Genomic DNA, 15,620 nt, shown 5'->3' on the forward strand with positions numbered 1-15,620 from the left:
AGACTTGTTATGAAGCTACATTAATCAAGATAGTGTGATTTTTTTTCAACCTATGTATGGTGGTAGATGTTAGCTAGACTTATTGTGATCATTTTGTGATCATTTTGCAATATATACAAATATCAAATCATTATGTCATGCACCTAAAACTAATTCATTATATGTCAATTATATCTCAATTAAAAATAGCAATAAGGGGTAAATACCCAGGAGTGCAATTGCAGGGTCATAGAGAAGTTCTATTTTTAATTTCTTGAGGAATCTCCACACTGTTCTCCAAAGAGGCTGCACCAACTTGCATTCCCACCAACAGCGGAAGAGGGTTCCCCTTTCTCCACATCCTCTCCAACACATGTTGTTTCCTGTTTTGTTAATTTTGGCCATTCTAACTGGTTTAAGGTGATATCTCAATGTGGTTTTAATTTGAATCTCCCTGAGGGCTAGTGATGATGAACATTTTTTCATGTGTCTGATAGCCATTTGTATGTCTTGATTGGAGAAGTGTCTGTTCATATCTTCTGCCCATTTTTTGATATGTTTGCCTGTTTCATGTGTGTTGAGTTTGAGGAGTTCATTATAGATCCTGGATATCAGCCTTTTGTCTGTACTGTCATTTGCAAATATCTTCTCTGTACCTCAATGTTTATAGCAGCAATGGCCACAGTCGCCAAACTATGGAAAGAACCAAGATGCCCTTCAAAGGACGAATGGATAAGGAAGATGTGGTCCGTATACTCTATGGAGTATTATGCCTCCATCAGAAAGGATGAATACCCAACTTTTGTAAGCAACATGGATGGGACTGGAAGAGATTATGTTGAGTGAAATAAGTCAAGCAGAGAGAGTCATCTATCATATGGTTTCACTTATTTGTGGAGCATAACAAATATCATGGAGGACAAGGGGTGTTAGAGAGGAGAAAGGAGTTGGGGGAAATTGGAAGGGGAGGTGAATGAGAGACTATGGACTCTGAAAAACAATCTGAGGGGCTTGAAGTGGCAGGGGGGTGGGAGGTTGGGGTACCAGGTGGTGGGTATTCTAGAGGGCACGGATTGCATGGAGCACTGGGTGTGGTGAAAAAATAATGAATACTGTTTTTCTGAAAATAAATAAATTAATTTAAAAAAGGAAAAAACAAAATGAGATAAGGAGATAAATATTCAAAACAAAAAAAATAACAATAAGGAATAATAATATGGTATTTGGATATGAATATTCACACAGGTCACTAGAATACAATAATGTCCTTAAAAATAGTCTCTTATATATATGACTGATTTTTGACCAAAGTGCCCAAGTAATTCAGTGTAGGAGTTAAGTTATTTCAATAAGCTGGAACAAAACTAGATATCCATGTGGAAACAAATTAACTGTGACCCTTATTTTGCAACATATATAAAAATTACCTGATAAAAGATCAGAGACCTACATATAATAAACAAAACAAAATAACTTTTATAAGAAAACAGGAGAAAATTTTGTGACCCTGGGCGAGGCAAAGTTTTCCTAAATAAGACCCAAAACGACATGAATCATTAAAGAAAAGAGTGATAAACTGAATTTCAACAAAATTGAAAGTTTGTGCTTTTCAAAGACACTGTTAAGAAAATGAAAGGCTAAGCCACAAACTGGGAGAAAATCTTCCCAATTCATATATCTGACCAACTACTTATGAACAGTAAATTAAAAATCTCTCAAAACTGAATAAGAAAGCAACCTGCTTAGAAGTGTGGAAAAGACATGAACAGACATTTCACCAAAGATTTTATACAGATGGCAAATAAATACATGAAAAAATGCTTCACATAATTTGCAATTAGGTAAATGCAGATTAAAAACACAAGGAAATGTCACTATATACCTATTAGAATGGCTAAAAAACAAACAACAAAAAGACACCTAACATGAAACCTACTAATCCCACAGATAGAAGGAACCTAGCAAACAACCCAGATATCCTGGACTCCACTAATGAATGAATGGGTGGTATATTCATACAACAGAATATTATTAATAAAAAAGAACCAACTACTGGTACATACAACAACAGAATGATATCAAAGGCACTCTGGTATATAAAAGATGATTAACACAAAGACTACTACTGTATCATTCCATATTTATGACACTGTAGAAAAAGTAAAATTATGGTGACTGAATGCGGATCACTGTTTAGCCAGGAGTGGGAACAGGGAATGGTTACAAAGGGAGAATAAGAAAACTTAATGAAGTGGTAGAAATGTTCTGTATCTTGATTATATGGTAGTTATACAACTATATATATTTGTCAAAATTCATCAAATTGTACACAAAAATTGGTGAATCTTACTATAGGTAAATGACATCTAAATAAAGCTGATAAAAATGACATTGTAGAAGTGAATAAGAAGGTAAACAATCTAATATTTTTTTAAAAAAGGCAAACTAACATGTAAAAGAAATGATAATATACATGATCAGGTAGGCTTCATTCTAACAATACAATAATTTAACATATAAAAATCATTCAATCCAAATTCACTGCTTTAATATATTAAAGGGTGGAAGCACTGTGATCATTTCAACAGATCAGTGGTTCTTTTTGTTCTCCAGGTGACATTTGACAATGTCTGGAGACATTTTCGTTGTCACAAATCAGTGGTGCTGGGGTACTACTGGCATTCAGTGGGTAGAGAACAAGAATGCTGTTAAACAGACCACAATGCACAGGGAAGGCTCCAACAAAGAACTACTATTCTATATTTTATTTCCCAATCAACACTGTGATTATGATATCTCTATATATTGCTATAAGTTACATACATCTAGTCTGTTATTTACTTAACTATGTACATCTAGTCTATTGTTCTTTGCAACATAATACTCTACAGTAAGCATCCCCTATATGTTTTTTATTCATCTTCTGGTGGTAAATAACTAAATTGCTTCTAATTGCACTCAACCACACACAACACCACCATACAATTAACAGCCTTACAAATGCTCCCTCATGAACCTCTGTAAGAATTTCCCTGGGATATATATGGAAACACTATTTCATACATATTTTGTAAGATACCATGTCAACACTATATCATATACATATAAATACTACCCTGGTGCTTTCTGACATGACTGAACCATTTTAAATACTGTGCAGAAAAAGTTAACATATCAGGCCTGAGACTATGATTCTTAGAAAGACCTCCTTGGAAGATTGGCTCTTGACTGGTATCTTGGAATGTGGATTTCAAGAGGGGTCTCATCATTCCCTGACATGAGTGGCTCACTATGCCTTCACAGTTTATATACACAATGTGGCTTATGCTGAACACCTGCTTCTCATCTGAGAATCTGGAACTTTGGTACATTCTAGGCAGAGCATGCTCACATGACCAGCCCCCACAAAAATCTTGGGTACTGATTCCCTAATGAGTTCCCTGATAGAAAACATTTCACATGTATTGTAACAACTCATTGCAAGGGGAACTGAGTGTATCTTATGTCACTCCACTGGGAGAGGTATCTTGGAAGCTTGTCCCTAGATTTCTCCAGACTTTGTGCCATGTGCCTTTTATTTCTGCTGATTTTTCTTTGCATCCTTTAGCTATAATAAATCATAACCACAAGTGTGACTATATACTGATTCCTTTGAATCTTTCTAAGAAATCACTGAACATAAGATCAGTCTTATGAAATAGTCCCCCAACAAACATATGGGGAATTTGCAAAAAGATTTACTCCTAGTTGCACACTTTTCTGTGTCATTTGAATTTTGTATCATGTGCACATAATTTTGTATCATGTGCACCTCTTTAAAAATGAATATTTTATGCAGAGGAGAAGAGTTGGAAGAACAACTAAGTCCCCTGTGAATGAACCCCCTCAAAAAAATTAGAGAAGCACAGAAGTGTACAATGAATGCTTCTTATATTCCAGATGAGGAAGCCCAAAGAAGGTAAGGGACTTACCCCAAATTACCTAGACAGTCATTACAGACACAGGACTCAAATCCTTGCTCTCCTGTTTCCTAGTGCTCCTTCCTCTAAGTCACATGACCCCTTTTCCTACATTTATTACTTCCTCTACCTTATTGTTCTCCTCTAAATGCCATAAAGGGGTCTATTTTCATGCTACTTTCATACTTCTCAGATCCCTGGCTTGTCCATGTAGTTTCCAAAACAATAAGTTCCATAGAAACTGATCCCAGCAGGTACAGAATAAAGAAAGTGAAGAAAATTCTACTGGTAGGTTTCTTGAAGGAGAGGAAAAAGGGAAGGGAATGGCTAAGAAAAAGTCCTAGACCCTTCCTCAGTACCTTCCTCAGTCCTCACACCCTGGCAAGAAGGTTACATCAGGGTTGTAGGAATCTATCCCCACCACAGGAAAAAGAAGCTGAGCATGACCATACAGTTCATACACTCCTTCCATTTCTTCCTGTCCCCTTTCCAAGGGGAAGATACTTACGTGCTCCAGGAAGCAGGGTCCTATCTCACTGAGGTGGGGGTCATCATTGTTGTACTGTTTCTCCAGGTCTCTCACGAAGCCCATCTGAAACCTGTAGATGTCTTCAATGTTTCCAAAGATTACTTTCAGTTGCTCATCACTGAACATGTCCCTTCTCTTCCGGCATTGCTTCAAGTAGCCCTGCAAACAAAGGAGAAGCCCAGGATGAGGATGTTCCTGAATCCAGGAACTTAACCATTTATTAAGCACTAAGAAGGTTCCTACTTTATGAAATTGACACAGAATAATCATTTCCATTTTTCATATGAGGAAATTGAGGTTGAAAGAAGGAAGTCCCTCTACCAGTGAATTATTAGGAAAGCTTCATCACAAGCAAATTTCTTCAGAGTGCAGAATCCAGAGTATAGAGCTTTCCCCACCATTCTCTATGACAAGGACCCAAAAAGCCATAGGGCCCTTTCTCAGAAGCTGATCAAACACAAATATTTTTTACTCATTTTGGGAGTTATTAGATTTAGCTAGATCCATTAACATCTCAAAATTTCCCATTTCTTATAAGACCAATCTAAATCGTATTAATAACATTGACAAAAATTTGGAAACAGAAGCTAAGTTAGGAAAACTTTGAATTAACAAATACAAACCATTCCTTAAAGATAGCTGACCAGCAAAGATCATTTGGATGAGCTTGGCAAGTAAGTCCACAAGTGCCTGGGCATGGTATTTAACAGAGTGAGTACTCAGGACACATTCATGAATAAACATATGAATTAATACAGCTAACCATTGATAAAAGGGTAAATTCAATAAAAGAGATTTTTGATCTGATAAGAGAGTACTAAGATAATACAACCAGACTCGGGGCACAGTGTAAGTCAGTGTAGAAAAAGAAAGAAAGAATTAAAAAAAAAAAAAAAACTTCCATTCGGAACCAACTGGTGTAGACTGCTAATGGCCACTGTGTTCATTAGATATTATTAGTGCATGAAAATATTCTTGGTAAGACTAAATTATGGTCATTTACTTTCATCTAAAAGTTAAATGTGATTTTTGTAATTGGGGTCCAAATGAAGAACATTATAATGACTAACAACTGTCTACACCTCCACTTTGTCTCCTCTTTATACAGTTTCCAATGTAACCATCATCTAGGCATACCCCAGGAAAATTCTCATTCCTGACTTCAATGCCCTTTACCAACACCAAGCAAAATCTCACTTCCATGATCACTTCCCACCTTCCAATTCAGCCATTAAATACTATGTGTCTTTCAACAACTTGCAAATTAATAGACTGTGTCTGTGTTGATGTTTAACTAATGGCTGGTTTTCTCTTTGGTTGACATGCTCAAGATGTCCTGTATTTATTCATATTTAATTCCTGACCAGGAGAAATATACCCTCTATTTCCCAAATACCCTAAGTGCTACTTCTTTCAGTGAAGTAATTTCCGAAATTCTGCCTCCCTAGTAATCATCCCTAGACTAAGGGACAGAAAAATAAACTACCTGCCAGAATGCAACTCCCAGAGTTTGCTTGTTTCTGTCTCCTTCCCCCCATCTCTCTTTCTTTCACCCTATCACCTTTGGAAATGTATTAGCCATAGTGGAGAAAGGAAAGCAGTGAGCATATCATCTGGCAGGAACTTTTCCATTTTGACCTTAGGTGAAGGGGCACAGATTTCCTCATCCCTTTCCCAGTATTCCTCCCTAAGATAAGCCTGTGAGCACAGCTGGGAAAAAATGGTAACAATGTCACATCAGCATGTCATTTCTGCATAAATAGTAGGTACTGGTGAGTAACCATATTGGAAGACATAAGAAACCAGCTTGGACAGCTCATTTATCTCCTGAGAAGCCAGTTAAGGAAATACCTAATAGTTCTGCTCACTGCTCCTATTTGAAAGGTGTCAGGGAAATAACAAATTAGCATCACATCCCCAAGGTATAGCAGGGATGCTAGAGCTAAGCACCACTAGGGAATATAACAGAAAAAAAAAGAAGGAAAAAAGTGAGTCCTGTTACAGAAAGAACTGATAGAGATGTCAAAGCAGTTTCCTAATTCCCTAAATATACTATTTATTGCCATTATCAAGAACATCATTTTCTTTCTGTTAGATTATATATGTTGTAGCAAGGGCAATATTAACTATATATAAGGAGAAATGTAACTGCCCATAAGATGGGGGGGACTCTAGAATGTTGTGTCAACTATTTTTCTTAAAACCCTTTTTTAAAAGCTAATGCTAGATATAAATATATTTTGGTGCATTTAGATTGATACAGCTATTAGATATGATGATTAGAAAGACTGTCTAGGTCTCTTCAACAAAAGGTTTTGGGAAAATTCAACAACCGCATGCAGAAGAATGAAACTCGACCAATTCCTTATACCATCAACAAAAATAAACTCAAAATGGATGAAAGACCTAAATGTGAGACAGAAATTCATCAAAATCCTAGAGGAGAACAACCACATTAACCTTGAATGCAACAAATTTTTGCTAGACATGTCTTCAAAGGAAAGGGAAACAAAAACAAAAATGAATTACTGGGACTTCATCAAGATAAAAAGCTTCTGTATAGCAAAGAAAATAGTCAACAAAACTAAAAGGCAACCTAAAAAATAACAGAAGATACTTGCAAATATCTTATGAGATATAGGGCTACTATCCAAAATCTATAAAGAACTTATCAGATTCAACACACAAACCACCCCCCCCAAAAAATCCAGTCAAGAAATGGGCAGAAGACAGGTACAGACCCTTGCCCACACCATGTCTCCCAATCAGAGAATTCTGCAAGGCCTCAATTCTCACGGAAGTAGTATCCGGTTTCATTTAACCAGGAGGCCAGCAGACACCTAGTTAAAACTAGCCATACGCAAGCCAAGGACCAAACACTGTCCCCTGCAGGCAAGGAGAGCCATTGCAAATGACTGCCCTGAAGGATAGCGCAGCCAAAACACAACAGCAGAGGACACTAAGCACATACCAGAGACACTCCCTGAAGCACCAGGCCCTGAACACTACATGATGATCTGTTCTTTGAAAAGCCATTATTTTCAAGAGCAGGACACATAACTAGCATTTCTAACACAAAGAAGGCAGAGAATTAGACAAAATGCCAAGATGTAGGAAATAATCCCAAATGAAATAACAGGAGAAGGCTGTGGTCAAAGATCAAAGAGAAACAGATGTTTAAAAAAGAAAAAAAGAAAAGCCTGATGGGACATTTAAAGTACCAATCATAAGGATATTCACTGGGCTAGAGAAAAGAACGGAAGATTTCAGAGAGGAACTTCCTGCAGAGAAAAAAGATTTAGAAAACAGAAATGAAGAATGCAGTAACTGAGACTGGACATAAGACTGATGCAATAAACACCAGGCTGGAAAAGCTGAGGAATAATTACAGATACAGAAAACAAAATAACCGAAAATAATGAATCTGAACAAAAGAGACAAAGAAGGGGAGGAGTCAAGATGGTGGAGAAGTAGCAGGCTGAGGCTGCTTCAGCTAGCCGGAGATCAGCTAGATAGCTTATCTAAAGATTGCAAACACCTGAAAATGCATGGGCAGATCGAAGAGAAGAAGAACAGCAATTCTGGAAACAGAAAAACAACCACTTTCTGAAAGGTAGGACCGGCGGAGAAGTGAATCCAAAGCGACGGGAAGATAGAACCCAGGGGGAGGGGCCGGCTCCCGGCAAGCGGCGGAGCAACCTCGCACAAAATCAGGGCTTTTAAAAGTCTGTTCCGCTGAGGGACATGGCTCCAGAGGCTACCTGAGGCAAACCCACACGGGGTCAGCGTGGCCTCAGGTCCCGCAGGGTCACAGAAGGATCGGGGGTGTCTGAGTGTCGCAGAGCTTGCGGGTATTGGAACAGGAAAGCCGGCTACAGAGACAGAGCCGACAATAAGCTTGCAGCTCGGGGTGACCTTGAACCGGTCGCAAGCTCGGTGAGCTCGGAGCGCAGCCGGAAGTCAGGCAGACAGGAGTAACTGGGCGCTGTTCTCTGAGGGCGCACTGAGGAGTGCGGCCCTGGGCTCTCGGCTCCTCCGGGCCGGAGACCAGGAGGCCGCCATTTGTATTCCCGCCCTCCAGAACTCTGCAGAAAGCGCTCAGGGAACAAAAGCTCCTGAAAGCAAACCCGAGCGGATTACTCACCCCGGGCCCCAGGTAAGGGTGGTGTAATTCCGCCTGGGCCAAAGACACTTGAGAATCACTACAACAGGCCCCTCCCCCAAAGATCAATAAGAAATCCAGCCGAGACCAAGTTCACCTACCAAGGAGTGCGGTTTCAATACCAAGGAGAGCAGCAGAATTCCAGAGGAGGAAAAAGCCAAGCACGGAACTCATGGCCTTTTCCGTGTGATTTTTTTTAGTCTTTAAGTTAATTTAATTTTTTTCTTTTTCATTTTTTGTTTTTTTTTTCTCGACTTTGGGTAAAAAAAAAAAATTTTTTTTAACTGTTACCTTTTTCTTTTTTAACGATTTTTTACTAGTTTATCTAATATATATATTTTTTTCTTTTTTATATTTTTCGTAGGTGTTTTTTTTTTTGAAATCTTTTCTTTTTTTTTCTTTTTTCTTTTCTTTTTTTCTTTCTTCCTTTTTGGACCTCTTATTATCCCCTTTCTCCCCCCTCACGATTTGGGATCTCTTCTAATTTGGTTAAAGCATATTTTCCTGGGGTTGTTGCCACCCTTTTAGTATTTTACTTGCCCCTTCATTTACTCTTATCGGGACAAAATGACAAGACGGAAAAATTCAACACAAAAAAAAGAACAAAAGGCTGTACCGAAGGCTAAGGATCTAATCAATACAGACATTGATAATATGTCAGATCTAGAGTTCAGAATGACAATTCTCAAGGTTCTAGCCGGGCTCGAAAAAGGCATGGAAGATATTAGAGAAACCCTCTCAAGAGATATAAAAGCCCTTTTTGGAGAAATAAAAGAACTAAAATCTAACCAAGTTGAAATCAAAAAAGCTATTAATGAGGTGCAATAAAAAATGGAGGCTCTCACTGCTAGGATAAATGAGGCAGAAGAAATAATTAGCGATATAGAAGACCAAATGACAGAGAATAAAGAAGCTGAGCAAAAGAGGGACAAACAGCTACTGGACCACGAGGGGAGAATTCGAGAGATAAGTGACACCATAAGACGAAACAACATTAGAATAATTGGGATTCCAGAAGAAGAAGAAAGAGAGAGGGGAGCAGAAGGTATACTGGAGAGAATTATTGGGGAGAATTTCCCCAATATGGCAAAGGGAACGAGCATCAAAATTCAGGAGGTTCAGAAAACGCCCCTCAAAATCAATAAGAATAGGCCCACACCCGGTCACCTAATAGTAAAATTTACAAGTCTCAGTGACAAAGAGAAAATCCTGAAAGCAGCCTGGGAAAAGAAGTCTGTAACATACAATGGTAAAAATATTAGATTGGCAGCTGACTTATCCACAGAGACCTGGCAGGCCAGAAAGAGCTGGCATGATATTTTCAGAGCACTAAACGAGAAAAACATGCAGCCAAGAATACTATATCCAGCTAGGCTATCATTGAAAATAGAAGGAGAGATTAAAAGCTTCCAGGACAAACAAAAACTGAAAGAATTGGCAAACACCAAACCAGCACTACAGGAAATATTGAAAGGGGTCCTCTAAGCAAAGAGAGAGCCTACAAGTGGTAGATCAGAAAAGAACAGAGACCATATACAGTAACAGTCACCTTACAGGCAATACAATGGCCCTAAATTCATATCTCTCAATAGTTACCCTGAATGTGAATGGGCTAAATTCCCCTGTCAAAAGACACAGGGTATCAGAATGGATACAAAAACAAAACCCATCTATATGTTGCCTCCAAGAAACTCATTTTAAGCCCAAAGACACCTCCAGATTTAAAGTGAGGGGGTGGAAAAGAATTTACCATGCTAATGGACATCAGAAGAAAGCAGGAGTGGCAATCCTTATATCAGATCAATTAGATTTTAAGCCAAAGACTATAATAAAAGATGAGGAAGGACACTATATCATACTCAAAGGGTCTGTCCAACAAGAAGATTTAACAATTTTAAATATCTATACCCCCAACGTGGGAGCAGCCAACTATATAAACCAATTAATAACAAAATCAAAGAAATACATCAACAATAATACAATAACAGTAGGGGACTTTAAGACTCCCCTCACTGAAATGGACAGATCATCCAAGCAAAAGATCAGCAAGGAAATAAAGGCCTTAAACGACACACTGGACCAGATGGACATCACAGATATATTCAGAACATTTCATCCCAAAGCAACAGAATACACATTGTTCTCTAATGCACATGGAACATTCTCCAGAATAGATCACATCGTCGGTCCTAAATCAGGACTCAACCGGTATCAAAAGTTGGGATCATTCCCTGCATATTTTCAGACCACAATGCTCTAAAGCTAGAACTCAACCGCAAAAGGAAGTTTGAAAAGAACCCAAATACATGGAGACTAAACAGCATCTTTCTAAAGAATGAATGGGTCAAACTGGAAATTAAAGAAGAATTGAAAAAAATCATGGAAACAAATGATAATGAAAATACAACAGTTCAAAATCTGTGGGACACAACAAAGGCAGTCCTGAGAGGAAAATATATAGCGATACAAGCCTTTCTCAAGAAACAAGAAAGGTCTCAGGTACACAACCTAACCCTACACCTAAAGGAGCTGGAGAAAGAACAAGAAAGAAACCCTAAGCCCAGCAGGAGAAGAGAAATCATAAAGATGAGAGCAGAAATCAATGAAATAGAAACCAAAAAAACAATAGAACAAATCAACGAAAGTAGGAGATGGTTCTTTGAAAGAATTAATAAAATTGATATACCCCTGGCCCAACTTATCAAAAAGAAAAGAGAAAGGACCCAAATAAATAAAATCATGAATGAAAGAGGAGAGATCACAACTAACACCAAAGAAATACAAACTATTATAAGAACATACTATGAGAAACTCTACACCAAAAATTTGACAATCTGCAAGAAATGGATGCATTCCTAGAAACATATATACTACCACAACTGAACCAGGAAGAAATAGAAAGCCTGAACAGACCCATACCCAGTAAGGAGAATGAAACAGTCATTAAAACTCTCCAAACAAACAAAAGCCCAGGGCCTGATGGCTTCCTGGGGGAATTCTACCAAACATTTAAAGAAGAACTAATTCCTATTCTCCTGAAACTGTTCCAAAAAATAGAAATGGAAGGAAAACTTCCAAACTCATTTTATGAGGCCAGCATCACCTTGATCCCAAAACCAGACAAGGATCCCACCAAAAAAGAGAGCTATAGACCAATATCCTTGATGAACACACATGCGAAAATACTCAACAAATACTAGTCAATAGGATTCAATAGTACATTAAAAAGATTATTCACCACGACCACGTGGGAATTATTCCAGGGCTGCAAGGTTGGTTCAACATCCGCAAATCAGTCAATGTGATACAACACATCAATAAAAGAAAGAACCAGCACCATATGATACTCTCAATAGATCCTGAAAAGGCATTTGACAAAGTATAGCATCCCTTCCTGATCAAAACTCTTCAAAGTGTAGGGATAAAGGGCACATACCTCAATATCATCAAAGCCATCTATGAAAAACCCACCGCTAATATCATTCTCAATGGAGAAAAACTGAAAGCTTTTCCGCTAAGGTCAGGAACACGGCAGGGATGTCCATTATCACCACTGCTATTCAACATAGTACTAGAAATCCTGGCCTCAGCAATCAGACAACAAAAGGAAATTAAAGGCATCCAAATCGGCAAAGAAGAAGTCAAATTATCACTCTTCGCAGATGATATGATACTATATGTGGAAAACCCAAAAGATCCCTCCAAAATTGCTAGAACTTGTACAGGAATTCAGTAAAGTGTCAGGATATAAAATCAATGCACAGAAATCAGTTGCATTTCTCTACACCAACAGCAAGAGAGAAGAAAGAGAAATTAAGGAGTCAATCCCATTTACAATTGCACCCAAAACCATAAGATACCTAGGAATAAACCTAAACAAAGAGGCACAGAATCTATACTCAGAAAACTATAAAGTACTCATGCAAGAAATTGAGGAGGACACAAAGAAATGGAAAAATGTTCCATGCTCCTGGATTGGAAGAATAAATATTGTGAAAATGTCTATGCTACCTAAAGCAATCTACACATTTAATGCAATTCCTATCAAAGAACCATCCATCTTTTTCAAAGAAATGGAACAAATAATTCTAAAATTTATATGGAACCAGAAAAGACCTCGAATAGCCAAAGGGATATTGAAAAAGAAAGCCAACGTTGGTGGCATCACAATTCCGGACTTCAAGCTCTATTACAAAGTTTTCATCATCAAGACAGCATGGTACTGGCACAAAAACAGACACATAGATCAATGGAACAGAATAGAGAGCCCAGAAAGAGACCCTCAACTCTACGGTCAACTAATCTTCGACAAAGCAGGAAATAATGTCCAATGGAAAAAAGACAGCCTCTTCAATAAATGGTGCTGGGAACATTGGACAGCCACATGAAGAAAAATGAAATTGGACCATTTCCTTACACCACACACAAAAATAGTCTCAAAATGGATGAAGGACCTCAATGTGAGAAAGGAATCCATCAAAATCCTTGAGGAGAACACAGGCAGCAACCTCTTCGACCTCTGCCGCAGCAACATCTTCCTAGGAACATCGCCAAAGGCAAGGGAATAAGGGCAAAAATGAACTATTGGGATTTCATCAAGATCAAAAGCTTTTGCACAGCAAAGGAAACAGTTAACAAAATCAAAAGACAACTGACAGAATGGGAGAAGATATTTGCAAATGACATATCAGATAAAGGACTAGTGTCCAAAATCTATAAAGAACTTAGCAAACTGAACACCCAAAGAACAAATAATCCAATCAGAAATGGGCAGAGGACATGAACAGACATTTCTGCAAAGAAAACATCCAGATGGCCAACAGACACATGAAAAAGTGCTCCATATCACTCGGCATCAGGGAAATACAAATCAAAACCACAATGAGATATCACATCACACCAGTCAGAATGGCTAAAATCAACAAGTCAGGAAATGACAGATGCTGGCGAGGATGCGGAGAAAGGGGAACCCTCCTACACTGTTGGTGGGAATGCAAGCTGGTGCAGCCACTCTGGAAAACAGCATGGATGTTCCTCAAAATGTTGAAAATAGAACTGCCCTATGACCCAGCAATTGCACTATTGGGTATTTACCCTAAAGATACAAACATAGTGATCCAAAGGGGCACGTGCACCTGAATGTTTATAGCAGCAATGTCCACAATAGCCAACCTATGGAAAGAACCTAGATGTCCATCTACAGACGAATGGATCAAGAAGATGTGGTATATATACACAATGGAATACTATGCAGCCATCAAAAGAAATGAAATCTTGCCATTTGCGACAACATGGATGGAACTAGAGCGTATCATGCTTAGCGAAATAAGTCAAGCAGAGAAAGACAACTATCATATGATCTCCCTGATATGAGGAAGTGGTGATGCAACATGGGGGCTTAAGTGGGTACGAGAAGAGTAAATGAAACAAGATGGGATTGGGAGGGAGACAAAGCATAAGTGACTCTTAATCTCACAAAACAAACTGAGGGTTGCTTGGGGGAGGGGGTTTGGGAGAAGGGGTGGGATTATGGACATTGGGGAGGGTATGTGCTTTGGTGAGTGCTGTGAAGTGTGTAAACCTGGTGATTCACAGACCTGTACCCCTGGGGATAAAAATATATGTTTATAAAAAATAAAAAAATAATAATAAAATAAAGAGAGACAAAGAAGAATTATGTTACGTGAGAATACAGAGGGAACATAGTGACACCATCATAGCATTATAGCATTATAGCATTCATATTATAGGAGTTCCAGAAGAAAATAAAGGGGGTAGAAATTTTGAGAAATAAGAGTTAAAAACGGATCTAATTTGGGGAAGGAAATAAACATCCACGTCGAAGAGGCAGAGAACTCCTATCAATATAAACAAAGTCAACAAAACACCAAGACATATTGTAATTAACTTGGCAAAATATAGTGATAAAGAAAAACTCTAAAAAGCAACAAGACAAAAGAACTCCTTAACTTATAAGGGAAGATCTATCAGGCTAGCTAGAGATTTCTCAACAGAAACTTGACAAGCCAGAAAGGGCTGGCATGCTATATTCTGCATTAGAAATATAAAAAAACTACAGCCAAGAATACTCTTTCTATTAATCTCTTTTTTAAGATCTTATTTATTTATTTATTTATTTGACAGAGAGAGACAAGGACCACAAGCAAGGGGAGTGGGAAAGGGAGAAGCAGGCTCCCCATGGAGCAAGGAGCCTGACTTGGGCTCTATCACAGGACCCCAGATCATGACCCAAGCCAAAGGCAGACATCCAAGTGACTGAGCCACCCAGGCACCCCTATCCAGTAAGATTATCATTCAGAATAGGAGAGATAAAGAGTTTCCAAGACAAAAAATTAAAGGAATTTGTGAACACTAAACCAGCACTGCAACAAGTATTAAAGGGGATTCACTCAGTAGAGAAAGAGCCCAAAAGTAAAAAGAAGACCAGAAAGAAACAGAGACAGTCTAAGGAACAGGAACTTAAGAGGTAAGGAAAAACAAAATGAAATAAAAACAGAGGTGGGAGAAAAACCATTGCATTCAGTGACATTAAATTTATATCTTTTAATAATTACTCTGAATGTAAATGGAGTAAAAATTCAAATCAAAAGACACACAATGTTAGAATGGATTTTAAAAAAAAAAAGAACCATTGATGTGCTGCTAAAGAAGATTCATCTTAGAGGGACACCTGGGTGGCTCAGTTGGTTAAGCAGCTGCCTTCGGCTCAGGTCATGATCCCAGCGTCCTGGGATCGAGTCCCACATCGGGCTCCTTGCTCAGCAGGGAGCCTGCTTCTCCCTCTGCCTCTGCCTGCCATTCTGTCTGCCTGTGCTCGCTCTCTCCAACCCCCCTCTCTGATAAATAAATTAAAAAATTAAAAAAAAAGAAGATTCATCTTAGAGCCAAAGGCATGTCCAGAAAATGAGGGGATGGTGGTGGGTATTAAGGAGTATACATGCTATGATGAGCACTGGGTGTAACTAATGAA

General features: G+C 38.4%; 1 pseudogene across 1 annotated transcript in view; it reads right to left on the bottom strand.

The window, feature by feature from the left end:
* Positions 1-207: 207 nt before the first annotated feature.
* LOC309858285 (rho guanine nucleotide exchange factor 9 pseudogene) overlaps positions 208-15,620 on the bottom strand; it is a 37,986-nt pseudogene continuing 22,573 nt past the window's right edge. Inside the window, exons 2-3 of the transcript XR_014316645.1 lie at positions 4,447-4,626; positions 208-362 (exon numbers count right to left, since the gene is read on the bottom strand). The product of XR_014316645.1 is annotated as a rho guanine nucleotide exchange factor 9 pseudogene (transcript). The remainder of the gene's footprint in view (positions 363-4,446; positions 4,627-15,620) is intronic.

This window comes from Mustela nivalis, assembly GCF_964662115.1.
Source record: "Mustela nivalis genome assembly, contig: HAP1_SCAFFOLD_2134, whole genome shotgun sequence".
Lineage (NCBI taxonomy): Eukaryota > Metazoa > Chordata > Mammalia > Carnivora > Mustelidae > Mustela > Mustela nivalis.